Source organism: Solenopsis invicta, chromosome 3 (genome assembly GCF_016802725.1).
Source record: "Solenopsis invicta isolate M01_SB chromosome 3, UNIL_Sinv_3.0, whole genome shotgun sequence".
NCBI lineage: Eukaryota > Metazoa > Arthropoda > Insecta > Hymenoptera > Formicidae > Solenopsis > Solenopsis invicta.
In genome coordinates, this window is record NC_052666.1 from 26767182 (window position 1) to 26794096 (window position 26915).

The following is a 26915-nucleotide window of genomic DNA, read 5'->3' on the forward strand; positions in this document are numbered from 1 at the left end:
ATATATATATATATAATATATAAATATATAATAAAAAATGTACATATAGTGTTTCACACGGAAAAAAAATTAATATCAAATCAACAATCGTTGTTTCATATATAAGCAAGAAAATCTTCTTGGAAGAATTTATAATCCTTAAACAGACACAAGTTGCTTATATGAAGAAAATTTTTCTCTTCATGTAAGCAAAATTATGTCTGTTTAAGGCTATAAATTCTTCCAAGATTTTATATTCTTGCTTATTTATGAAACAAAGATTGTTGATTTGATACTAAATTCTTTTCTGTGCAAAATCTTGAACGTCTTGCTAAGCACAAATATGAAAAGTAAAATGAAAAAAACAGCGATTGTTTTAATCGTGATACTTCGACAAGTAAAATATCCCATGATAAATATTAAAAGATTTTTACAAATTAGACTTTGAAGATCTAAGCAAAGGTAAATGCAACAAAAAAATTTTTGAAATGAGAGAACTATATACTTTACAAGTTTATTTTAATACATATACTTAATGAATCAGAATATATTTTTATTTATTTCCTTTGAAATTAAGATGACATTTCTCTTAATGAACTTCTGGATAGTAACATTCTATGCAAATTTTATTTCATATTTCCAACGTTATGTAGTTATTAATTTAACATAGCCAGCGCAGTGCATTTAGCGCTCAAAGCCTTTTAAACGTCATAATATTTAAATAATGGATAAGAAGACGATGAAAAGCGTTCAAAGAGCCAACCTAATCGCCTCAGACAACGTACATTGTTTTAAAGATCAGTATTAATTTTTATTAGTTTGTTTTCATATTTAAACTTCAGCGAAAAAAATGTTCCAATAAGTTAAATCTTTTAAAATTACATTTTTATTTTGTATTTGTGAAAGACCAGTCCTACAGTAAATTCTATAATTTTATCTTAATACTTCTATATTTTTATAAAAGTTAAAAATATTTGCTACTCTGCTAAAAAAATTCCTTTCAAAGAAAATCCTTTCGATGCCTATTTTAAAAGAGAATACGATAAAAATAAGAGGAAAATTCTCGAGTTGAGAATACAGTTTTTTCAGCGCATATGATTTTAACAAATATTTAAATCTCGATTTAAAAAGAAATATACTATATAACTTTTTATGAGTTTCAGCGTTATTTAGCGTTAGCGACCTTTAGATAAATAAGAGTCGCTCGGCAAAAGCTTGATTTGTTGCCGGATTTATATACGCGCTAGTTCCGGTGGCTTCCGGAACACTCTGTAGAAACGGCAATAATATCGCTTGAATACCGTCTACGGCGCGAATGGGCTCGAGGATGGGAAGTAATGAAGTAGAGCGAAATTGGAATTCACGAGGAATCTGATTCGGCCAGGTTCTAAACATCGATTACGCAGATCCGGACGCGCCGCGCCGTGCATCGGCACAGATACCACAAAATTCGAAGACTCCCGGTTTCGGCGCAACCTCGAAACCGCGGAAAATCCCGAGCAGCCGTACGGCCGAGGCGGCGAGACGGCGGATATAATATGATATCAATCCGGCCATTAAATTTCGACGGTGCTACCTACTTCGTGCCTGCCAATCAAGATAACGTTTTAACGGCCGGAATGCCGCTGCTGAAGTGACCGCAGACACTCGAGTAAGCGCAATAGCGTGGAATCGGGTCCTATCGCTGATAATTAATCACCCGTGCATCTCTCTCTCTCTCTCTCCTCTCTCTCTCTCTCTCTCTCTCTCTCTCTCTCTCTCTCGATAGAACTGTGATACGCGAAATACGAGACTCATAAATTGATGTTGCGAACTGATATTGCAAATTATGCTAAGCGATGAAATTAAGGTAATCGATATGATTCGTGCTCCAGGCACAAAGATCGCAATGTAGATTGTCAAATCTACATTGTAAAATACGCGTTAATATCATGAAATATATATATATTTCATTTTTTTTCAAAGCACGAGAGAGCAATAGAAAATTTTCCTCGCAAAGAATGACGGAAATATTATTAAATTATTATCGATTCTTAGCTATTGGAATGTCAATTAAAACGTTGAAATTTAGTCATATCTTTTTACCTTCTAATCAAAAATTTATCTGCAGAATTTTACAAATAATTCTAAAAAAAGTTATTTAAAATACATTGAATGAAAACATTTATTATAAAAGTTAAATTATTACGAGTATGCGTGCAATGCATAATGTATAATTGTTTATATTGTATACAGAGAAAAAATGCTATCGAATCAACAGCATCAATCTAATTCGAAATATCTTATTAATTCAATAACAGTATTAACGAAGCAAAAAGATTGAAAGCAAAGACAATAATAAATATAATTAAATAAATAAAATTTAATTGAATCGAACTACGTTTTGTTTCATATTACAGCATTTTTTTTTCAGCTGTTAACACTATCAAATTTCCAATTATTAAATTGAAAATTTTTTCTTCGCACTTCGCTATTCGAAAAATAATTACTCGAAGAATAAAGTGGCAATGACACAATTATCGCATATTAAAACAAACTGAGAGCGGCCAGCCGAGGGACTGTCCCGTTTTAATTTCTATCAACAGCAAGCCAAGCGAATTAATCACCATAAATCCGGGATCGACGGCGGAGATAAAGCCGAGTCAAAATTAAATCCCAAGTGAAGAGCTCGTACATCGAGCCCAACGGACTCACCATCGAGATATATCCCACGGAAGGGTCTTCTTCCACGAGGCTCTCCGATTATCCGACGATCGGTCGAGCTTTCTTGTAACGGAGCTTATCCCGTCGACGTTAATTAAACATCGAAAAGCTTCGCTCTCTAATCCATCGGCCGAGGTAGCTTCTTTCACCCGGGATTATTTAGGTAGGAAGGAGAAGATATTTTCGGATCTTCTGGATTCCATCTCCTTTCGGCCGCTTCGTTCGGCTTCAGATAGGATCGAATCAGCCGCTCTTTTCTTACCAATGGCGAAAAATTCGTGAATACTTTGAGTACGTTGAGCTTTTATAAATTGAGAAATAATTCGCATTAAATAATGTTTTTCTACGTAAGCGTATCGACTTGCGTGGAAAAACATTATTTAATGCGAATTATTTCTCGATTTATCGCAAATTTAACAAATTATTCCGTCAATTTGTATTCACGTGCAAACATTTTTAGAAAGTAGCTGAAGAATTTATAAGGAAAACAACTTTTCGCAAACAGTTTCAGTTATTAGAGCATAAAATTACGCGCTCTATTAATACTTTATAATTTTACCAAATTCCGTACGGACTACCATAATTATTATAGAATTCTACGACTGCTACTTTAAGATCAATTTTAATTCCGAATTCCAATTTTAACGGAACTACAATGACGTCGGTCGATCGCGCGGGAAAATGTTCTTTTGCTCCAATTGCACTAACTATCCCGTCCGTCCGACTCCCTTCCGGTACACGGGAGCGAATGAAGATGAAGCGTTTTACGGGGTATCCCGGAAGGAGAGGATATTTCCTCGGAGGATAGCGATCTTAGGAAGATGCCGAGGGGATGAGAACGAACGGACGGGTCTTAAAGGGATATCGAAGTAACGCTATCTTATCGACACAAGTCCCGCAGGAGACTCCCGGGCAACTGCGTACGGTTTTACAAGAACCACTTTAACCGTTTTAGAAGAAGCTCGTTATTCGCCTCGAAGACCGATTGGTATCTTCTTCTTTCACGCGACACATTTGAATCCCGATAACAGCGTTTCTCAAATTCCGATCGAGCGATAATGAGTATCCTGATAATTCTATATAAATTAGAATTAGCTTCTTAATATATTGCAAGTCGTGTTACTTCAGATTTTTTTTACTTAATTCTAACAAAAGCCCAACTATCGTAACTAATAAAACATTTTGATGAAACCTTCTTCTCTGATGTAAAATATTCTTTTCAGAATATTTTAATCACATGTTTTTCGACTGTGTATTTTTCTTCGTGTCAAATTATGTATTTTATTTTATTTTTTATGCCTCAGTAATGTGAGCAATACTTATCGAATAAATTTTTTAAAATAATTGATGCTATCTATGGAATGAATGTTCCTAGGCCCTGCAAACAATGGAGAAATATTAGATATTAAAAATAGGAATTAGAATTTTAAAATCAATCTCCTTGATAAACATTATGAATAAATAAGTTATGTTGTGTTTTGTGTAGCACATTTATTTCTCATTATATCGCATTAACAGCTATTGTAAATTCAATTAATATTCAATAAAAAAACTGATTCTAAAATTTTAATTCTTCTTCCTACTATTCCTCCACTGCGTGTACGGCCTTAGACATCATCGTAATAAAGATAAGCGCTATAAATTCTACATCTGATATGAAAACGGTAAATATTTCCGGAGAACATTAATTTGAACCTTGGATAGTTTCGTACCCGAAGTTCAAGTTTCATTAATTTTCATCCACATTAGGGGCAAAGTGCTAATGTGTACGTAGACGTGTACAGCATGGCGCCGTAGTTAACGACCGCACGGGCGATATACAACGCGATTCGTCGGGATCGCCGAAATCGATCGGGTCAAACGAACGTACCGAAATACTGCCGCGTCGATTCGCGCGCTTCACGCGAAATCTACTGCACTCCACGGGCCAGGAATGGGGAGGCCCCGGAATAAGTTTGCGAACGGCGGGTAGATTGACGTCCCGCAGATACTCAACGATCGATCCGAACGCGCGCATCGCCGACAGTCTACTCAAAGTTGAAGCGATGGATAGGATCCGTGCGATGCATGCAGTGGATTAATAGGCGTACGAGGCTGTCAGTTGAGATTGTGAAATTCTCTCGCGGTACTCTCTCAAAAACGCGGAAAATTCGAAGTTTTCCGCGTTTTGAGTGTTCAAATTTCATAATTATTAAAAAAAAGATTATACATGCACTTTCTCTCTCTCTCTCTCTTTTTAAAAAATTAAAAAAAAAAGGATTATTTATAGCGATAAATAAAATTGGATAAAGTTGGTTTTGGAATTTTGGCAGATTTTAATATACCGTTGATTCTAGGAATACATATAGTTTGTTCAGTGTACGTGCAAGCTTCTACTCTACGCTTGTCACATCCTTTTCGAAGCCCTTTCAATAGATACATTGCGAGCGTTTCGTGCTGCTTTGATGCGTGTGTAAGAATTCCTTCACGCAATTTGCGGAAGTACCCCGACGTCGTTCCAACGAAATGTTATTTTCGTTCGTAAAGCCAACCGGGCACCACTGCAGCGGGCGCGGCTTTAACCTCGGTGAACTACATTTTTGCAAGAGTAGATTACTGCAAGTGCCGCGGCTAAAAGACGAGCGACGCGATAAAAGCGTTTCTGTCCTTAAAAACTGCACTAACTGCATGCTACACGGCCTGCGGCCGGTCCGTTCGTCCATTAATCTCGCCTTCCTTTTGCACTTTGACCGCAGCATATCATCATCACGGTCGCCGAACGATGTCGGTAATCCTATTTGCGATGCGAAAAATACGGAGTGATTTTGAGAGGCAAGATGCGCGCAAAATATGATTATAAAAAGATTCTTAATCAATATTAGTAAAAAATAGTATAGATCCTATAACGCATTTAATTTTAGCTACAGATTAAGGAGATGTATCAGACATACGGTCCCTCCAAAGTAGATAAAATTTGAATAAACTAATGTACATATAAAAATTATGTGAATAAGATTTTATTTTTATTTAATAACATAAGTTTTGTAGTATATTTATTCTATTTGTTATTAAAAGTTAAACAATTTTTTACAACATTAAGAAAAATCTCAATTTTTTTGTGTAAGCACTTTAGTATTCGAGATGATTTACACAAAGTTCTATTGTGCTTGTCAGTTTAGTTATGTTGTAAATACATAAATAGTTTTGTTTATCTTGTAGAACTGGTCTTTGCCTCGCAATGAAAGTTTACATAAATTATCTTGAATATTTGAAGTACTTAAATAAAAAAATCAGATTTCTTTCATTATTTCTTATTTCTCATTATGAATGAATTTCGATAGCATAAGCTTTTAACATTGTAACTGTAAGAAATGATATAGATAAGGATCAGTAATCTTTCAAGTCGTTATGAAAATTGTACAGTTAAATTTGTTCAAATTTAATTACTGTGTTATAGATTAAATAATTTACGTATCGGATTAAATATTATATATCGTAAGTAGATTGAGTATATATTACGTATTATATATCGAGCTTTAATTACGGATGGTATTCGTCGTTAAGGAATTTCTAGAACACAACATTCCACTGTCAGGAATTAAATACAGGCGACTTTTCCATCGATATATCTTTTTGTATTAAGTTATATTGCTCGTATACATGTAAAGCCGCCAACGATTTAATCTCGTTTCGAAAAAAAAAGAGCAGAGAAAGCAGAGAAGGAGCGGGAAGAAGATGGTCTCATTTGTCACAAATGACGCGGAGAGAAACCGAGTTTGTTGGATGTGGGGATGTAACAAAGTGACGTAACAGCGCGTAAAATACATCGAATTAATTGCCTCGAGTTGCACTTGAATTACGTGCGGACTTTAATTATTGTACATGAATTATCAGGGAAAAAGAAAGAGAGAGAAAGAGAGAACAGGATGATTCATTAAAATCGCTGCCTCATATTTTGACATAAACTGCGAATACTTTTTGTTAATTTAATTCAGCTCTTTTTTATTAATTCAATTTTCACACACATATGTGGAATAATAATAATAATAATCTTTATTACGATTCTCGCGCTGCAAGAGACGTCCGATATTAATGTGAAGAGAATATCTGTGAAATGTTAATTCGCAGAGAGACCAGACTTTAAATTTAACTCAAATATTTATATTCCTGTATTTTCATACCTCGCGCTGTACAAATTCGATCTCGTGTTCCATTTTAATTTTTCTTTCACATCTGAATCGTCTCCGGTTCCGTCTCCGAAGGGAGACGGAGAGAATAATGCTTATATATCATATTTACTTATCTAATTGCTTCAATACGGTAGACAAAAAATTAATTTATTTTTCATTAGGGTTCAAAAAGAAACTCCTAAAAGAGAGATCAATGTTCTTAAATACGACAGTTATACCACCGAACAAACTTGACTCGCTATTGAAAGCGGAGCTTTCCCGCCAAGCAAACGGAAAAGACGTGGAAAGAGGTAATTATTCGCGGCGGGGTACTTCTCACCGTGAAAAATAAATTGACGACAAACGCGACTCTCTCGAACGGGGATCTTGCTCGATGGCAGTTTACAATACCCTGGAGAAACGACAATTCCATGAGAGAAATTCGATATCGAGCGCAGGGTGGTGGAGGATACAGTTGAAAGAGGGGAGGAGGGGGGTCGAAGGGGTGCCGTTCGTAGGTTTATTTTCCTCGTCGTCGTCGTCTAATAGCGCGTCAAAGGAGACACGTAAACGACGGCAATGACGGGGCCGGCGAAGCGAAGGCAAATGGGTGCATCCAGCGCACTAAAGCGCTCCTTTGTTCCCGACACGTGATTGACGGAGAGTGGTTCACGGTTTCCCTCCACGACGCAGGGGAGAAGAGATTACCGTCGAACGCATCGGGGGACGATGCACTCGGTGCGACGCGACGCATCAGCAAGGATGCACTCCTGACCTCGTTGGCGCGTTTATCGCCGCCAATTTACGCGGGGTTAGTTTCACGAAGAAAAAGAGTCATTTATGTCGCTCGTGAACTGACGTTTACCGTTTCGTATGGGCCAGAAGGGAGAATGAATTATTCTTGGCCTTGCAACATTTAACGCTCCAACATCAAGAGTCCTAATTGAGAATGATTATTTCGAACCCGTCTGAACAGCTGTTCTTTAGCTGAGCTTTATGCTACGGAAATTTTCTTATTTAAAAAAAGATACGCTTTTTTTAAGTTGATATAATTATTTATTTAAAAAAGCAATGAAACGAAATGGATAAATCTGCACGGTTAGACTTGACACTCTGTACAACACGATTCGACAATTTTGTCCTGTAAATTTCTTTTCCTTCAAAAGTAAAAGAACTGTAATTAATTGTAATATTTGTATACAATTTTTTAAAATAAATAACCATACGAGTACATTCTAGAGATGTTGAAGTAATACTTAAACCGGATAAGACTCAGTTAATTTACTTTTTTTTGGTAATTTTATATTTATGAGGATATTGAAACAAACTTTGTAAAAATAACATTTTTATTTCAATGAGCCGCAAAAATAAAATATATCTTTTCTATCGAATATTTCTAAATAAATTTAAGAAATTCTTTTCAAAACATCTGACATTGGGCCTTGTTTTATATATTCATGAATATAATAAGGCTTAAATACAAAAATAAATAAATTGGAAATTATAGAGAAACTAAACGTTATCTTCTAAATTGGTTTTAAAATGATTATCAATCACAAAAACAAAATTTCTTAAAACAAAAAACCTCTTCATCCTCTTTCTATGACATATCTTTTAAACGCGTATAACTCTACACGCATTTTTAAATGATAAATTCAAAAGTGGATTTTATTTAATGCTGGGTCTTATTCGGTTGAAGCATTTTATATGTACGTCAGAGAAGAATTTTTTGTACTTGTAAAAAGTAATGAAAATTAACTCAGAGTCGCGACCCCCAATGCGTGGAGCGAATACGCTGAAAAGCAACGCGCAGGGTGTTAAATTTCATTAACCTAGACATTTTAAAAAAATTCATTCGAAATCGGTCGTTGTTGAATCCGTTGTTGAAATAACAATCGACGTTTTCGTGCACACGAAAACGTCGATTTTGCTACGGGCGGCGCAACGTCGGAACGCGGACAAATTATTCTACACGAGACGCGAATAAAATTACTCTCTCGCCGCATTATCGCGCGATCGCGTCGGTCGCGATCATACGGCGAGCGAAACAAAATTTACGACGTGTAATGCGTGTAATGCGCCGTCGACGATGCGCAACACGTTGCCGTCGCGACGCAATGATGACGGCATCGGATGCATTTTGTTCAACGAGTCCGCGATAAATTGCGTTTGCCAGAAACGTCCGGCCGTGGTGGCGTCCCGATGGCGTCGCGTCGTCCTAATTGCTCATACCATGACACCTGGAAATTTACCGGAAAGATCAAGCTCCGATTTTTCCGCGCGCGCACACAGGAGAAACCGGCACGTCACGACAAGGCTAACGAAACGCTCTATCGAAAAGAAACGAAGAAGTTCGCGGAGGAAATAAATTGTATAGTCGGATATCGAGTGACAGAATCATTGAGAAGTTCTTTGTAACAGAGCCTATGAATTTATTATAATTATTAAAAATGATAATATAATTATTAAAATATTAAATATATTTTTATACATATATATATAATGTTATGTCAGCACATAACGAATGTGTTAATATATTTATTATATATTAGCACATTCGTTTAAACGAGGATATAAATTTATAAAAGTTAAAAGAAGATTTGTTAAAAAAATATCTCGTGATGATAATAATTAGTACAGATTATTAATTGAATATATTATTTGACTGATGTTGTAAATTTTGTTTCAAACTGAGATTTGGAATCTGGTTTGAAGTTAGAACGCGTCAAATTTAACTCTTTAACAGACCGGAGTTGCTAAATCGATCAGGTATGTAGAATATTCAACAAATGTATTATTCAGGAACAACTATTTAAACAGACAGTTGTTGAGAGTGATTGCAGTGTTGAATTCAATAGTAATCCTGTGGCGCGATTGGAAAAAAGATCCGAAACTCATGAGTAAAAAGATATCGAGTCAATTGTTCTTTTGGCAGAATAATTGATGCGCGCATTATGCAGAAACTACAAGGAAACGGTTAAAATAATTTCGAATGCCTCAATAATTTAATGCTGTTCTGTGAAAATTATTAATATATCATCACTGTGGAAATTGATATCATCAATGTAAAACAGTCAAACGTTGTGTGATAGATGCAATATACATAAGCATTAAAAATTCCATTAAAAATAACCAAGGTGCACAACAAAATCCGTATTGCCGATGCACCTCGACACGTCAGTCGATGATATGATTGATGACTAGTTTAAATATATTGAAATGCTAAAAGATCATATTATATACACTTATTTACATAAATAAATAAATATATATATATATATATATATATATATATATATATGTGTGTGTGTATATATATTTATAAAGTTAGAGTGCAGCAATATATTATCGATTATTACGTCATGTAGTGTGAAGACGATAATGCGCCGAACGAAGTTAGTTCAATTCGACGCGTCGCTCCGACGGTGCTTTAGGCTATTTAACAATATGACGCACAGATTGCACGCGGTAGGTCGGCAACGTATGCACAATATAATACATTTAGAGTGTAATAACGCGAGCGACAGAATCCCTCGAAAATGCATATCGTTGATGTATTACTCCATTAACTGTGTCAATTGGCGATTCTCAGGACGTTTATAGGAAGAACAGAGGCGCGTAATGAGTGACATGAATATACGTGTCAAGAATCACTTACTCGTATCTTTGATTAATAAACGATGCTTCTATTAATTTCAACGATTCTCAGTGCAAAATTTATGAAGAATTGTAATCCAAATTTTTGTAAAATTATTTTAATAACGTAAATTTGAAACACAATTAAAAGAAGTACGGGTAAGGAGATATAAAATTTATGCAATTGTAGCTAATATGTTAAAATTTATGATCGTCAAATTGATGGTACCGTTTATGGTTTTGCGTCTATATGGGAATTCACTTAACGGTGATTCAGGGCGGAGATTATAGGTTTAGTTATTTGCATTTTTGGCTTCTGTGGTCATTATCGTGTCAGGACATTACCGAAATCGATCAATGGAGAGGAAACACCTGATAGCCGATAACCATAGGCGGAATTTTGGTCGAGGGAATTTAGTGTATAATATCTGAGCACACAGCCGCGGTTATGTTTCATAGCTTCTGCAGTCTACATGTCTTCTGTTACATAACGAGATTATCGTTCATACACAGCTGGATTATCTTCGTTTGTCAGAAATATAACGTTTGCAAGATAAATACAAGTTCGTCGTCTACAACATATACACTCAATTATACAAAGCCAATTTTATTAATCAGATAGAGACGAAAAAGGATTTAAGTATTTAAAAGTATTTTATAAAAAGTCTTTTTCGAAGGACTAATTATGAATATTATAGGTATTATTCCAATCTGAAAATAAAAGTTTAAGAGAATAATATTATAAACTTAAAAGATATAGAAATATCTTTGAAGTTTATAATATTATTTTCTTAAACTTTAATTCTAAAAAATATAGATATGTAGAAAATGTAACGAAAAAATGCGTTCGGTTTTTGGTAATGTTATTAATTTTCACGTTGAAATTTCAGTTGAATAAACGTGATCACCTCGATATTGTATAAGTTCCTAGGAAGGAGGTATGGTCAAGGTCCATCCGATGTCATGCATTTAAGTGTCTTACTTGCAGCTTTTGCTATACCTTGCTTCAGAATTCTTATGTAAGGTTAATGCAATAACTAGAGGTATACATAGGAATCGATCGATAATATTAGAAATTGTTCGTGAACACTTTCACTAAATCTCTGATAAATCACAATTGGCCTTCTTAAAATTTAATATTTTCTATAGATAATTATATAGATAATTATTTCAATTAAATAGCAAAAGAAATAACAGAAGCAATATTAATGTAGTAGATAAGATGATTACTTTTTTAGTTATAGAATTTTTCAGAATTATAGAATTTTTTTTTATATGCGACATAATTTTATAAAATTATAGAATTTCATAAAAATAATGCTGTCCGTAGAGAGATATATAATAACTCGTTCGTGCATGGCAAAAATATGAAAATGGACGATTCATAGATATGTAAATGTAAAAGCGAGTAATGCGCGGATAAACGGTGAAATTGCATAAATAAACTTTTATTCGCGCAAATCAATGACGTCATTAGCAAATTTACAGGTATTTTGTACAGATGTACTTGTGTTTATGACTTTCATTACATTTATTCGACAGAAAATAGGTGAAAGATAAAACAAACATATTGCAATGATATGAAAATGGGTTAATATATGAAATAATGAAATATCAGCTACTGAATATTTCATAAGAAAAGAAATCATACAATTCTTTTTATCGAAATTCCAATTGACGTATCTCTAAATCGGAATCAATATATTATTCACTGAATGACAGAGTGAAACGTCTAATTTCAGCGCCAACTACATCGATCATTGATGTATGCAGTATTTTTCAGTAATAATATACTGATTCCGATATATGAGTACTTCCCCTCTCCTCCCCCTCTTAATCACTGAAAGATAATGAATAGTCACATTGATGATCACAGTTATAAGTATAGCATTACAAATGAGTAAGTTATTTCATTGATTCAGAGTAGCATTAAATTAAAGTTATGCATTACAAATGAGTAAGTTATTTCATTGATTCAGAGTAGCATTAAATTAAAGTTATTTGAAAAATATATCATGATCTATATCTTATCATTTATTTATTTATTTTATTTTAGAATTTATATTTTTAGAAAATTATAAAAATATGAATAACGCGTTTTTGTGAAAAATTATAACACGAAATCAGAAAGAAATGTTTATCTCGTGGTAAACGATTAAACTAGTACAAATAACTAATATTAGCCATATTTATTTCCCAAACAATCCATTAGTAATTATTTATTGAAGTTATATATATATAATACCTAATGTGTACTAGTACAGTCTGTATTGTAACATTTCGAGGAATATACAATTTTAGTTATTAATCATTCGATATATCGCTTTTCCGGTCGATATCGAGTCTACATTTGCAATTCTAAACCAAGTCGTCGGATATGTAATATTTAAAATACGCCTTCCTATTTGCAAATTTAATAAAACCGTCGTTTTTATTCTCGTGAGATATCGCTTCATAATTCATAGAAGGTACGTAATCGTTGACACTTTATCGACGTTCGTGGAAAAAGGCAGAAAAATTGCGAGGCGGACAAAGAGTCCGCGCGAAGCAAGATACGCGATGTAATCAGATTTTATTGAGTAATACACAAACAAGAGCAATCCATCAACGTAGCAATAATCGATTGAAATCTGATCGTCTTTTATATTGCAATGCAATTTTGTAAAAGCGTCGAGATTGTGCAAACATCGGTTTATATTTGGCGTCGCGCATTATTATACACGAGAATAATCAATATCGCATATAACAATCCCCTTTTTTTATATAAGAATTTCTATTATTTTTTTTTTAATTTTCTGTATTCGTCTGTAAAAAAAGTTGCAATGTAGAAGAAGGTGGTAAACCTTTGACATTTTGACATTTTTTTTATTGTGCAAATTTTATTTGGTATCTAAAAAAATAAAAATAATTTTAAAATATTCTTTCCAGTATGATGTTCATAGATATTGTTGTTCATTTAAATTGTTATTTTTCATATTCTTTTAACATTAAAAAAAAATTGAATTCTGGTCAAAGATATAACATCCATGTTATACCTCAAACTGATAACATAAAAGAAACTAATCATGTGTAAAGAAGTTAAGATAACTTCATATATTTTTTTATTTTAATATTTTTAATATTTCCTTATATTATAAAGTTTTACATAAAATATATGAAAATTAATTTAAACAAGCTAAAATAATATAAAGACAAAGAACATATCCGTATTACAAATTCCATTTTAATAAAAATCTTTTCTCATGTCTTTTCAAAAATTTACCTTTACCTTTATTTAAAGTTTACTTCAGTTTTACTTTTTTTTAAAGGTTAATCAATACCTGTTACCAGTCAAAAGTACAAAATTTGCTCACGCACATTTTTTTTTCACAATTTTTATAAGTTGTAGCTAAAAATTAACAATATTAAATTTTTAATTTAAACAATTTTTTTTCTAAAATTATTTAACAATATAGAAACACTTAAAATATAAGATGAAATGTATATGCTAACTATATGTCATTAACTATATGTCACTTTATGAGATTAAGAAAACTCTTCAAAGATTACTTATTTTGAATATACTCTCTCTCTCTTTCTCTCAAATAATAAAAAATCTTTCATAGAGCAGCACATAATCCTCTGTATCACTAAAATTATATGTAAAGCACTTTTTATGCTTTACTTGGTACAACTAAATCAAACTACAAACTTATATTTTTACAAATATCTAATAGTTCCACAGAATAGCACGGTCAAAAAAAAACTATCTTTCCTTATCATCTGAATTCGCCATTAATAGAAAACTGATGTAATGCAGCTTCGCGGAAGTAACGCCGAATTTAGAAGCTAGATGCATAATCATATCGTACAATAAAACGTCTTTCGCCATTTATTTATCCAGAATTCGCCACTCTACAAGCCCGGCACGTACGTTATGTGATCGCGTAACGTACGGTTCTTTTTTCTACACTGTGCACACCGCAACGGCAATGGCGAGAGGTAACTCGAGTCGAAATAGGATCCGTTGATCAGAAGACCCACCCTTTCACGGGATCCGGAACGTGTTCAATGACGATGACGCGCGACGGGGTGAGAGAGGACGCGAAAGAAAACGGAGACAGCGCTGGCCCCTTTCCTTCCGGCGAATTCTAAAGTCTTCGACTATTCAATTGGGTCACGTATAGGTACATTGATTCTACATTCGCACCCTAAGGGTGAGATAACAAACACGCTTACGAGTTTTATATGTATGTATGCAATTGCGCGATTGAGTAAAAACGTCGAGTCGGCAACGACACGAGTTACATACAACTGGCGAAAAATACTTTTTTTCTTCAATTTTTCCTTTCTCTGATTAAAATAATGAAAGGAGGGAAATTTTAGACTGAAAATACGTAACAGAGAAATGAACTTAGAAAATTAAAAATAACAGCCAGCAACGTTAAGTCTCCATATACATAGGAATAGAATGATGTGGAAGCATATGAATGTAAGAAGAGCGGGAAGAAAAATCGTTTTAATGGAACGACGTATTAATGAAAATTGAAAGTACGGTAACAAATGAAAATGGACGTATTCTCGGGACTTTCTAATCCTTTCACGAGCGCGGTATATTTTTGTTACTTAAAGCGGAAGGAAATTTTGAGGACTCCATATATAGGAATTACAAAATCAGATCAAAGAATATCCGATGCGTAATGCATTAAATTTCTATTTGAATGAATCAGTTTAACGCGACGCGAGGAAAATAGATGTTTAAGAAGATATATCTTAACTTGACAGTAAAAATTTTGTACGGAAATCTAGAGAACTCTCTGGGAAAAAGATTTATTGCGCGAAACTTTTGAAGAATCAAGTAGGTCACACAGTATTTTGCGTACAGAATCGAGTCGCGTGGAAACCGACCGAAAGAATTCACAGGTGCCGGAATCTGTGCGGCAAAGTGGAGGAGGGCGGATCGGGTCAGTCGGCGGAAATGTGTTCCTGGAAAATGTGCAGCAGGACCGCGACAGTCCTCACATTGATGGCAAGTGGATACGCACGCGTACCGACTAAAGCAGGTTGCGCGAGACCGGGTTGAGAGTCGACCTGTACGCGCCAGTGTGCGTCCGTACATGTGCGTACGTGTGCGAGCCTGTGTGCGAGCATGCCGCATTATTCATTCGAGCAGTGAACCAGGGTAGGTACGACATCACGCTGTGCGAAACGAAACGGGAGAGAGAGGGTGTGCAGGGCCGACATGTTTCGGTATGTCGCCCTTGGCGACCGAGATAACACGAGGGCTAACGCAGAAACTGACTCGCGCCGGATTTCCATTCAGCGCGTAGTCCGCGTATGCCCGTTTTTGCACCTACTCGACATCGCGAATTCACTCGTCCATAAAAAAAAAAAAAAAAAATCATCTCGACGTGCAAAAATGTTTTGTTGTATATGTGACTTTTTAATTCAAGCGTTCTTGACAAATGACACTTTAGACCGTTTGCATTGTACATTGGAAAGGGTTTAATAAATGTTAAATGTTGAGTGAAATAATGCCAATTTAATATTTAGTTAATGTAAGAAAAAATAATTTTACCTTTTTAAATATTTGGACTTAATTAAGTATAACCAAATTTAATAAGTACTATACTTATCGGAAAAGTAAAATTATTTTTGGTTATATTAACCAAGTATTTAGTTGGCATTATTTCACGCAAATTCGGTAGCTATTCTTTTCTCAGTGTACAATTAATTTGTAGAATGATGAAATTAATGAAATAAAAATGAATATAACGAAAGTTGACAGACTGTTTGTTATTGGTAAAAACATCTTCCAAAAGTAATAAAGAGGAAAGGAAAGTATTGTTCGCACAATTCATGTCTTCACCGCCTTCGAACGACTGAAAGATGAACGAGCATCCTCGTATAAAATATTTCGTAAATATTTTTTACGAGAAAATAAAGAATAAGTAGACTATCTCTAAGGATACGTTCTGTAGAACTGTAAATAGACTTTAAGGTGTTATATGTCTTACGCGTGGGCCTGTATAACTGGAAACTTTTCGGGTTATTTCTGGGATATCGTAGGGTGACAAGAAGAAACGCGGCTCCCTCGTGTTTCTGATGATAATTTAATGGTTGGCGTTTCATTAAAGGCGACACGTGTCGAGCCATTGTCGACGTTTTTCCCCAGTGCTTAAGAAACATTTCGACCTTCCTGCTTTAATTTAATCTTTTAAAAGGAGTATTGCTTTTACCAATTAAGCCAATTAAATTAAGGCTGATTAAAATTTCACTTCACATTTTCGTGAGAATATTTCTTGAAAATTGTAATTGTTAAATGACAAATTAGCTTTTGTTTAGTAACTCAATAAATAAGCGTAAAAGTTTAAAAAAAATGTTTGTATTTTTTATTATAAAAAAATGTCAGCATTTTTTAAAATAAAATTTACGCTTCACGATAATTCGCGTAAATTTCAGAGTGATGACATTTCAGCGCTTTCTCTTATTGTGGAGATGTATAGTGTTTACTGTCACGTATGTCGTTTCCTCGCCGGAATAGTTTCGCGAGGCACGAGTAGTAAAAAAAACGATATAGAGCTTCCATACGCACTCCGGATAGCCCGATAGCTTCCTTCGAAAAGTTTCCTTCGCGAGGAGTAATAGAAAAAGTTTCCCTCATCCGTATTATGGCCGGAAGGGAAACGTCTCATCGTCGTCGTCGTCGTCGTCGTAGCGTCGATGTGACGATGTTTCACGTCCGTTGATGCTACATTATCATCGATATTTTTCTCATCGATGAAATATACCAAAGCATATAGTCCTCCCCTCCTTCCCGCCTCCACCAAAGTAGTACGTACAAAAATTAAGAAAACAACACGATCTTCCTCGCTGCAAAAACTTTCCCCGGACGCGAACGTCTCCGCGGGATATTTCACGAGCGCGCGGCGAAAGCCGACAAAAATGTGTCGATCGATCGCGAAAGACGGACGGGAAAAAGGGGAACAACAGAGGGTTAGGGAAAAGCGCGGGAGACATCACGAGGATGCGCGCGGATTCCGCAGCAACAGAGGGTCGGAAAATTGATGGCTGGGCAGAGTCCAAAAACTTTCCGCTGCAGTCGGCTCTGGGATTTCCATTAGTCGGTACGTCGCACGAATCGCGACGCGATATTTATTCGGTAGACTCGCGCGTTTCCAAATTTCCGCCGGCAAATACGGCGACATCGAATAATAGCGGTCTCCCCTGGACGAACGATGCGCTTTTTTCCCTGCCTTGATGGCCGGGCACGACTGGAGCGAGAGAAACGAATATAAAGCGAGCGGCGAGTTGTGGCGTTGAAAGAAATTAAAGTGAGAATAGAGAAGAACGGTAATTTAATATTAATATAAAGTGTTGCGCGAAGAGAGACGATAATTAAAACCTAAAAGTAAACAGGATTTTTCCCGAGTTATAATTAAATTATTATAAGAGAGCGACACAAAAGGAAATATTTATTTAATAATTATTGTAGAGTCGTGATAGAATTATAACTGCGAATTTTAATTGCGCAATTATTACGTTTATTTTAATTTAAAACTATTCTAATTAACATACGCTGAATCAGATAATTAACTTCACTCGCGTGCTGTGAATTTTCTGATAAAATTCGATTCATGGCTTTAAATTGTGATATCACGGAGTAGCTAAAAAGATTTTCTTTTTTCTTTATACTTCGCATTTCTCTTTTTCTCCCGCCAATGCAACGCGCGAGCAAGACTTCGATTAACTAACTGCTGTGCTGCTCGAGCATGCGAATGAAGAGCGGCTCTCACAAAAGCAAAGAGGCACGTCAGAAGATGAGAAGGGAAAGGAGTGGACGAAAAAGGAACGAACTTGATTAAAAGCCGATAATGCCTAACCCGAAGCGGCGCACGGAATTCGATTTCCCGATTTGCGTTCACGGGCGAACGCTTCGTTTCTTTTCCGACAAGAGTCCACTTCCCCACTGAGGAACTCGGTGGATTAACCTGCCCGCCGCTTGGCAATTTTTTTTTTTTTTTTTTTTTTTATTTTTTTTTTAGAGAAAAGATACCACCGAAAACAGTGTAAAAAATATTTTCCTCTTCGTATTTCATTTAGATCGATTTACTTTGATGAAAAGGCCTGCGAAAGTACTTGTGGAAGACCAATAAGATCAAACGTGATGCAAAACCGCGCTTTCGCGCATTTAGTTGCCATATATTTTGTTACGTTTTTACTTTATAATTTTATTAATTAAATAAATGGATAAATTACAATTTATATTTTTCAAATACAAATTAAATCGTTTAAACAAAATATTACCAGTTTTGTGCAGGCGCAAATGTTTATGGCAGCGGTTGCACAATTATTATTTAATTGAATGTTAAATTTAATACTTAACAATAATATTTAAATTTAATACATAAATCTCTCCCTTTGTATCCGGGAATGCGTTTGGCAATTGTTTTTTTTTTTACCGAACCTTGCAATAATAAAATTGGACAAAAAATTTATTCGATTTTCTTCGAATAATCGATGCCATACATATTGCACTTATCCTCCCCTTTCGTTTTGTACATTTGCCAGTATCAGCGCATTTTTTATCACCCTAGGGCCGTTCTCCTCGTGTTTTCGTGCGATTAACCACGATTCGCCGTCGTTTAATTCGTTCGATCGACACCGAATATATCGCACCGACCGAAACTCGCTCGTGTGTAAAGTGCGCGTTAATCGCTATATACGGTACACACATAGCGAATGAAAAATTTCGCTACGATTATACGCTATCGCGATATATTTCGTACCATTGTCGCTCCTCGTTCGCCAATTGCGCCGTTAAAATATTTATGCGCAATAAAACCGAGACTTGTATATGGTTTTTTTTAATTTTTATTTTTTTATACGGTTCTCGCAAACGAGAAGCAGGGGGAGTTTCATTCTCGACACCGGGGGAAAGGTCGTTGTAACGGACACCGGATCCGAAAGGGCTAAGCCGTTACGCGACGTCGGGAAGCCGGCGATGAGAGTTTGCTAAGCGAACCGTTCTAATCGATAGTCGTCGTCGCGATAACCAGCGAGGGTTATCGGCGTGCGCGATCGTGCGAGGAGCACGCGAAGCCTACCACCCTGGTCAATGGCAAATTGAAATTAAGCTCCTCATTTTTCAAACTCGCACGAAACCGCGGCTAAACACCGGCTGGCGCGGGGCGGCGTAAATCAACTCGATAATCTTTCACGTGACGCAACGGTGACACGCTTATGAACTTCCAGAGAGAAAGAGACAAACGAAGAGAGAGAGTGTGTGTGTGTGTGTGTGTGTGTGTGTGTGTATTGCGATAATTTAATATCCTTTTTTTAAACGCATTGACAGCAGTTCCAGATAAAATCGATTATCACAATTTGTCACTTTTGTGATAAATGGAATACAAAGACATTTTTTTTCATTTATCCGTGTCTCGTATCGCAGGCAATAATTAATGAAAATTAAGTGTGTGTCAAATAAAATTTTGAACCGCGGGTGGGATCACGAAAGGATGACGAGATGTGTGGCGCGTAAAAACGATGAAGGCAACAGTTTATCGACGTGCGTTTCGCTTAACGATTAGCGATACGAGTTTATGATTATTGCGTCGCGATTCTAAAACGGCCTCGTGATCGAAGGCACTCGTGTTAAGCCCGTAATGTCGATGAAAAGTGCGAGTACGCTGCTAAAACGACTGGCGTTTGTTGCCGCAGGAAACGGAAATGCAGCGGCAGCAACGCGATTAAGCACAAAAGCACGCCCGTCTGCCCGCTCGCCCGGTTTAGCGCTACGCGTGAGTATTTAATTCCATTTATCGGCTAAATCAATAGCGAATTGTTGTTTCCGACTGGCGGCGGCGGGCATAAAACGACGTAGCTGTAGCAACAACGGATTGAAATGCGCGTACATACGTACGTGTGCATGCTCGTCTAACGGCAAGCTTAATTAATTCGTCCTTAACTGCGAGTAGCGGTACACAGTAATAAGCGTTACGGGCGAAGAACAGGCAAGCTGCCGTGCGAGACGTCTAATTAAATATCGATTGACTTGTATGCGCCGTGACATCTATTTGTTCAAAGAGTATACTGCACCAAGGTACATAAAACGTTAGACTTTACTTTAGAAACGTTACACCAAATATGAAGACCTATATCACTCGCTTTTCCTCGCAACCACGTCTTTCGATATTTTTAATCGAAGTCGAGACTTTTCCCCGTATTACACTGAGAGAAAAAAATTACTCGATTTTAATAAATATTTGTTTGAATGCTTGCAATGAAATATTTATTTACGGTACATAAATGTTTACTCGACAAAAAAATAATAGTTAAATTAATGGCTCTTGTACTAAATATTTATTTATATTTAGTAAATATTTCATTACCAGTATTCAAATAAATGTTTATTGAAATTTAGTAATTTTTCTTTCTCAGTGTAATATTACATGTTATTAAAGCAATTTTTTTTTCTGTTTAACTATAGCCAGATAATCGAACGTTAATTTTTTCTGATGAATGTAAATTAAATTTCTCATAAATTAGCATTTCTTTTTCACTTTTTTAAGTCGTTTGATTGAAAAATTGTGCATAAAAGTAAATGAAAATGATTCGCAGTTGTAATATTTTCATATACAAAGTATAACTACCATTTTTATGATTTAAAAAAGATGACGGCTGTCTAACTTTTTCTCTCTTTCTCTCTCTCTTTCGAGTCATTATTCACATCCCCAAAAATATAGGTTCATTTATGAACCAGCGCGGTCAAAGAAGTTGAATCTTTCCGGACTTAACCGTGATTAAAAAAGTGGCGCAGTCAGCGCGTCCTACTTGGTGATCCACTCCGATGGAGAGAAAAGAGAATGAGATCTTATAAAGCCGGCATTGTGAACCGTAATACGAGAGTAAAAGCGATATTACGAAAATTCGTTTTCCTCTGAATAGCCACGATATCCACGTTGCTTTCTCCATAATGTGGAGAACGGTTATTATGCGAGGACAAACGATTCGTTTTCGTATCCGTAAATCTTGAAGATAACCCATGTCGATCGTTCTGTCTCCTTCCCCTCTGTCTTTGAGAAAAAGATAAAAACTTACTGCCAATTTATTGCGGAAAATTATTCAAGGAACGCTAATAACGCTAAAATTAATTCTACATCGTCTCGCTCTCAAACTCGTTGTGCTTCCTAATTTTTTCTTGATTGCGTGTATGAACAAGCTGCAAAAACAATATACGAAGAATGTGTTTTTTCGTCGATGCATTTTATTTCCGCGAAACGCCAACCTCGGCGTATCGCTCAGATTTCCGGAAATTTGACGGTGAAATTTATATAAAAAAAAAAACTCGACTGCCAAAAAACATTTTCGACCACGCACATGTTTTTTTTCCCGCCGTGAGAAATTCAATGTGTAAATGCAGATGCGGTTGGGGAAAAATCGGTGGGAAAAATCCGGCACGACGGGACTTCTATCTCGAAGACGTTGCCACACAGAACGAAAAACTTCACGTGGCCTATTTGACTTCTTGCGAGAGATGTCACAGGCATTCAAAGAATGAGAACGCGAATTAAACAAGGTCGCGAGCAAGAAAGATGGAGGAGCGAGAGGAGACGGGGGAAGCGCGAGCGTAACGAAACGCGATTACATAATTAATGAGAATGGCGTACTTCCGCGGAGGAACTAATTTCGCGAAATGCGACGAGAGAGAGAGAGAGAGAGAGAGAGAGAGAGAGAGAGAGAGAGAGAGAGAGAAGCGCGATGCTACGAAGTTTCGACGAGCATGATCCCGGTTTAGGAATCTTTGACTTGCAGCTATTTAAGTGCTCGGGGCTATATTTATTTCCGCGTAAGCCGTTCGAAGAGTAATGTGCCTCATTATGCCGGAATATCGAGCGAGATTGCTAATTACGCAAGTTTCCGAATTAAATCACGAGATTAATGCGAACTGAAGAGCAGAGTATGTTCTAGATATATATTAGACGTTGGCTCTTTTTCTCGATACAACATCTGTAGATATTACTTTAGGTCCTTTAGGACATCAATTGACGTTAATGGTACTTTACTTTAAGATTCCCTTACATACAAAGGAACAAATTAAGATACTTTAATTGGTCAATAATTCTTTCATAAGCACAAAGTTCCAGATATGGTTTTCAGGTTGGCTTTTACCCGATGCAATTTAGAACACGGTTTTTGTCATTTATTGCTGGCCGGCGCGGGCGTTTGACTCCTTCCACTTCTTAATAGCGACGGGTTTTGCCAGACTGTGGCGATGACGAAAAAATAAACTGGCCTCGTAAATTTTCAGAATCGCGAAACGTCATCTGGCACGTAAAATCGATTCGTCGTCTCCGCGCTCGCGTATACCGCGCCGAGCGCAATGACGAGCGTTGTCATTAGTGGCGCCATTTACTGCGAAAGTTTCTCCACCCCGCGTCTTTTTTATCCGACTTTTATTCGATGTCTAAGTATCCTGGTAATTAATTTTTTACGACCCTTACGGTTTACTCTCGAAATGTAGGTTACGGGATTATATCGTTCGCGAACTTTTTGAATTTGCGCAGGGCGTTGCTTAGCTTTACACTGTCAGAAAATTGATGATTAACGATAAAATATCCCTCCGTAATAATATAAAAAAAAAAAAGTGTTTTCAGACATGACACAGACAACGTTTCAAAATTTATAGTTCCGACTCATTTGAAATTCGATGTGGTCGCTCAGTGCCACGTTGTCTTTTGATACACGTGAGAACTTGTTAATAGAACTCTATAACTATTTCATATATGAAAACAGACAAAAAGTAATTTTCTTTCTAGGAAAAAAAAAACAAAAGTTTAATTTTCCAATCTCTACTATTTATATAGTTTCTGGACGTTTTAAAAAAACTACAAACCGGTCGGAGCGTTAAAATAAAAGAATATATATATTCTATTTTCTTTACTTTTGAGGGAGGAGGAATAAATCGATGAAAAAAAAAAAAAAAAATTGTTACCATCATTCGTGTAAAAAGACACTATTGTTACGCGAACAAGAAATTATACGGCGTGTTGTTTCTAACGATTCGTTTACAATGTTTTACGCATTCATCCGTAAAAGAAACGTGAAACGTTCCCCAACGCAGTTCACCTACGATAAAAATCGGGAAACCGATTATATTTTTCAATTATTCGCTTTCGAGCCTAACGTTTAATCTACGTAATATAAAGTTGTCCTATGGGACACCAAATAAACGATAAAGGTAGTAATAGAAAAGTACGATATCTCGATCGCGTGTCACGCGAGGAAAAGAGACAGAGAGAGAGGGGGAGAGGGAGGAAAAGGGAGAAGGAAGGGGAGGGGGGTATAATTACTTCGCTGTCACCGTCTGGAAAGCCCGTCGCGATCAAGGGCAGAGTGCTGAGGGCCACCGAATGGAGAAGGGCCACCACCACCACCACCACGCACGGAGGCTGATAGATTAATCGCGAGCACAAAGAGCCGCCGAACAAAATCCATTACCGCAGTCTACCTTGGTCTCGGACCTCGCTTCACTTCCAAGAATGCAACGCCCGCCGGCACGGCGTCGGCCTGTGTGTCGTCGTTGTCGGGATGAATCGCGAACGCGGGTCAAAATCCTTCCGGGCACTCCTTTTAACCTGCCACACACGCACACGTACGCGATACATACTCGCGGAAAACTAAGGGAGACGAGAGACCCGGCCGACGACAGCAATTTTCGTCGAGAGCCGACAGTTCTCGAGAGGGAGGTCTTTCGAGGCATTTCAGTTAATTCAACCGTAAGCCGTAAAAAGCACATGACGGACGTTACGAAACAATTACAACTCCCTTGAGCATTCATCAATGAGCATAAAGTGCCCACTTAAAACTTGAAAATTCGCGTTCATAAATACGTTTTTACAGTATGCAAATCGCAAAGATAATTATATAGCCAATTAAAAAAAAAATTCTTCATTAAATTAACCCGTAAGCACTCGCGTGGGGATTAAACCCAGATGCAAGCTATACATTTACTAAAAGATCAGTTTATTCTTTTTTTTTTAATCAACAAAGAAACATTTTGGTTGTGAATTCCTGAATTTTGGCCCTGAAACTAGCTGCAAAGAAGAAAACAACAAAAAATTTGATATATAACAATTTTTGTAAAATTATTATATTTTGAATAAATAACGAGTAAGTGGATCTTAATAAATTTTTGCACGAATATTTATTAGAGTTTTATTAGTATGTGTAAAAATTTTCATTCAATTGGTAATGCTATTTCCCCATGAAATTTACAAATAAGTACTGCAAAACGTAATTTTAATATAAAAATCAATAGTAAACAAAAAGTTGAATAACTTTTAAACCAATAAGTGAATTATGCTTAAATTTTACAGATATTCAAACGTAATATTAGAATATTCTATAAAATTTTTATATTTTTAAAAATGTTTTGATAAATGATCTATACATCCTTGAATGTATTACGCAACAAATTTTTTTTTAAAAACATGTATTTCTTTAAATTTTTAATGTTTGAAAATTATTATTTTATTTTGAAACATGTCTCAGTATATAATTATTTATAAAGAAAAATAAAAACAAGTAAAAAGAGAGCTTTGTTCAACTCAGTTGATTAATTAATATTAAAATAATAACAATTAAACGCTGAAACCTACTTTTAAGCATTTCTATAGATTATAAATCTCAAATATAATTACAATTTATATTAAGAAAAGAAATAGCCGCAAAAAATAAAAGTTGAAGTAATGAAATGTTTCGATCAATTAAAAACAAAATCAGATAAACACCGTTTTATCATTGTAATCGTATACTATACCGATTTTGTTTTAATGCAATAGCACAAGCAAACGTAACGACCGATAAATCGCGTCGGAATGCCGTAAACTCACGCGAAAGCAAATAAAAGTCAAAGTCTTATAAGGTACTTTCAAGTAGTAAAAGTCCGACACTCGTAAGACGCTCATAAGTAGTAACAGTCAGATACTGTGAACTACTTATACATAAGTAGTAAAAGTCTGACGTAAGACACGCCCAGGTGGTTTAAGAAAAATTCATACGACGGCCGTGACGTGAACGAACGAGACCATAAAGCGACGGCCAACGTTCCTTAATTAATTCCCTTCATTGCTCGCAAATCTCGCTATACGTCGATTTTATTCCGAGGTAAAGTAATTAAATATAAGTTTGAAACTTCAGTCAAGAGAATCTTCTTCGATTTTGATTCACTGCAATGTGTGCTTTCCACATTAAATCGCACTGAAACGTACGTTTTATCGCATATCCGATACGACTCGATGCGTGTTGTTTTCAATTCGCCTGTAAATCCCACATTAAATCGGCAAACGAGCACGTGCGCACGTCTAATCCGGGTAGAATTGAATATTTCGTAATCAACGTTTTTGCATATCGCAGGTCGGATGTGGCGCGGCGTATCCAATTTTCGGCCGATGAATTATTTATGCCCTCCGCTTTTTCGTCATCATAAATATCCAATTAAGCGATTAATGGAACAGTGGGACGGTCGAGTGGTCACTGCGCGGGATGTATAATCGCACTTTTATCCGATTATCTCTTGCACTACGGTTTCTACGTATGAACGATTCAATGGGTTGTTAAAACACAACTCCGGCGTTTCGTAAGTCTCCGCGGGGTAATTTGGAGCGACGTATTAGCGCTACAATCAGATCTAATCGCGTAATCGCGATTTAACTCGCCCGCGGCACGCGCTCGATACGTGCGCTAGATAATTGAGAAGTTGAAGAGCGCCGTAACGGAGCGTAAAATATTATTGTATTCGCAGGCAAATTAGACGAAGCTTTTTTCGCGAGCGTAAGATTTTTATTCGAAAATCTCGGTGTGTAAAGAGACAAGGAGGTATAATCTAATTGTAACGTTCACGTTCATTCTCACAGTCATCATCAAAATTATGCGTATCACTCAAATGGAATTTTCACATCTCGATTAAATTAACGTTAAATTACGCTAACGTTGTACAGCAAGGAGGAGAGAAACGTTCGCGTATTCCGACGGACTACTCGTCTAATACAAAAGCTGACGTCAGCTACAAAGCGAGAGGAGCGAGACAGAGTGGAGCGAACAGTTAAAGAGTGAGATCGTCGGATTTTATATGGTGGAAGAGTGGAATTTGCGCAAGGTATTCGCGCAAAGTCTCCGCGCGAATTTTGGAAAGAAAGTTTTAGCCCATGCACGGGTATTATTCCTGGGCTCCATTGCGTGCGGGAAAGAAAAGGGCGGAAGACAGACAGTGGGGGGAGGAGGAAGGGGAGGACGAAGGTAAAGAGAAAGAAAGTAGAAAGGGAGGAAAAAAAGGGAAGAAAGACCGATATCGAGCGCCGTGGAATTTCACGAACGAGCGATCGCAGCTGACGTGAGAAGTGCCGAGGAACTATGCGGAAGGGAAATTCCACGAGAGTAGACAAGGGGTTGGATACGGACGGCGGTGCG

At 36.3% G+C, this 26915-nt stretch overlaps 1 protein-coding gene across 3 annotated transcripts in view; it reads right to left on the reverse strand.

The window, feature by feature from the left end:
• Positions 1 to 26915, reverse strand: part of LOC105207885 (alpha-mannosidase 2) — a 154406-nt gene that overhangs the window by 39187 nt on the left and 88304 nt on the right. The window lies entirely within an intron of this gene.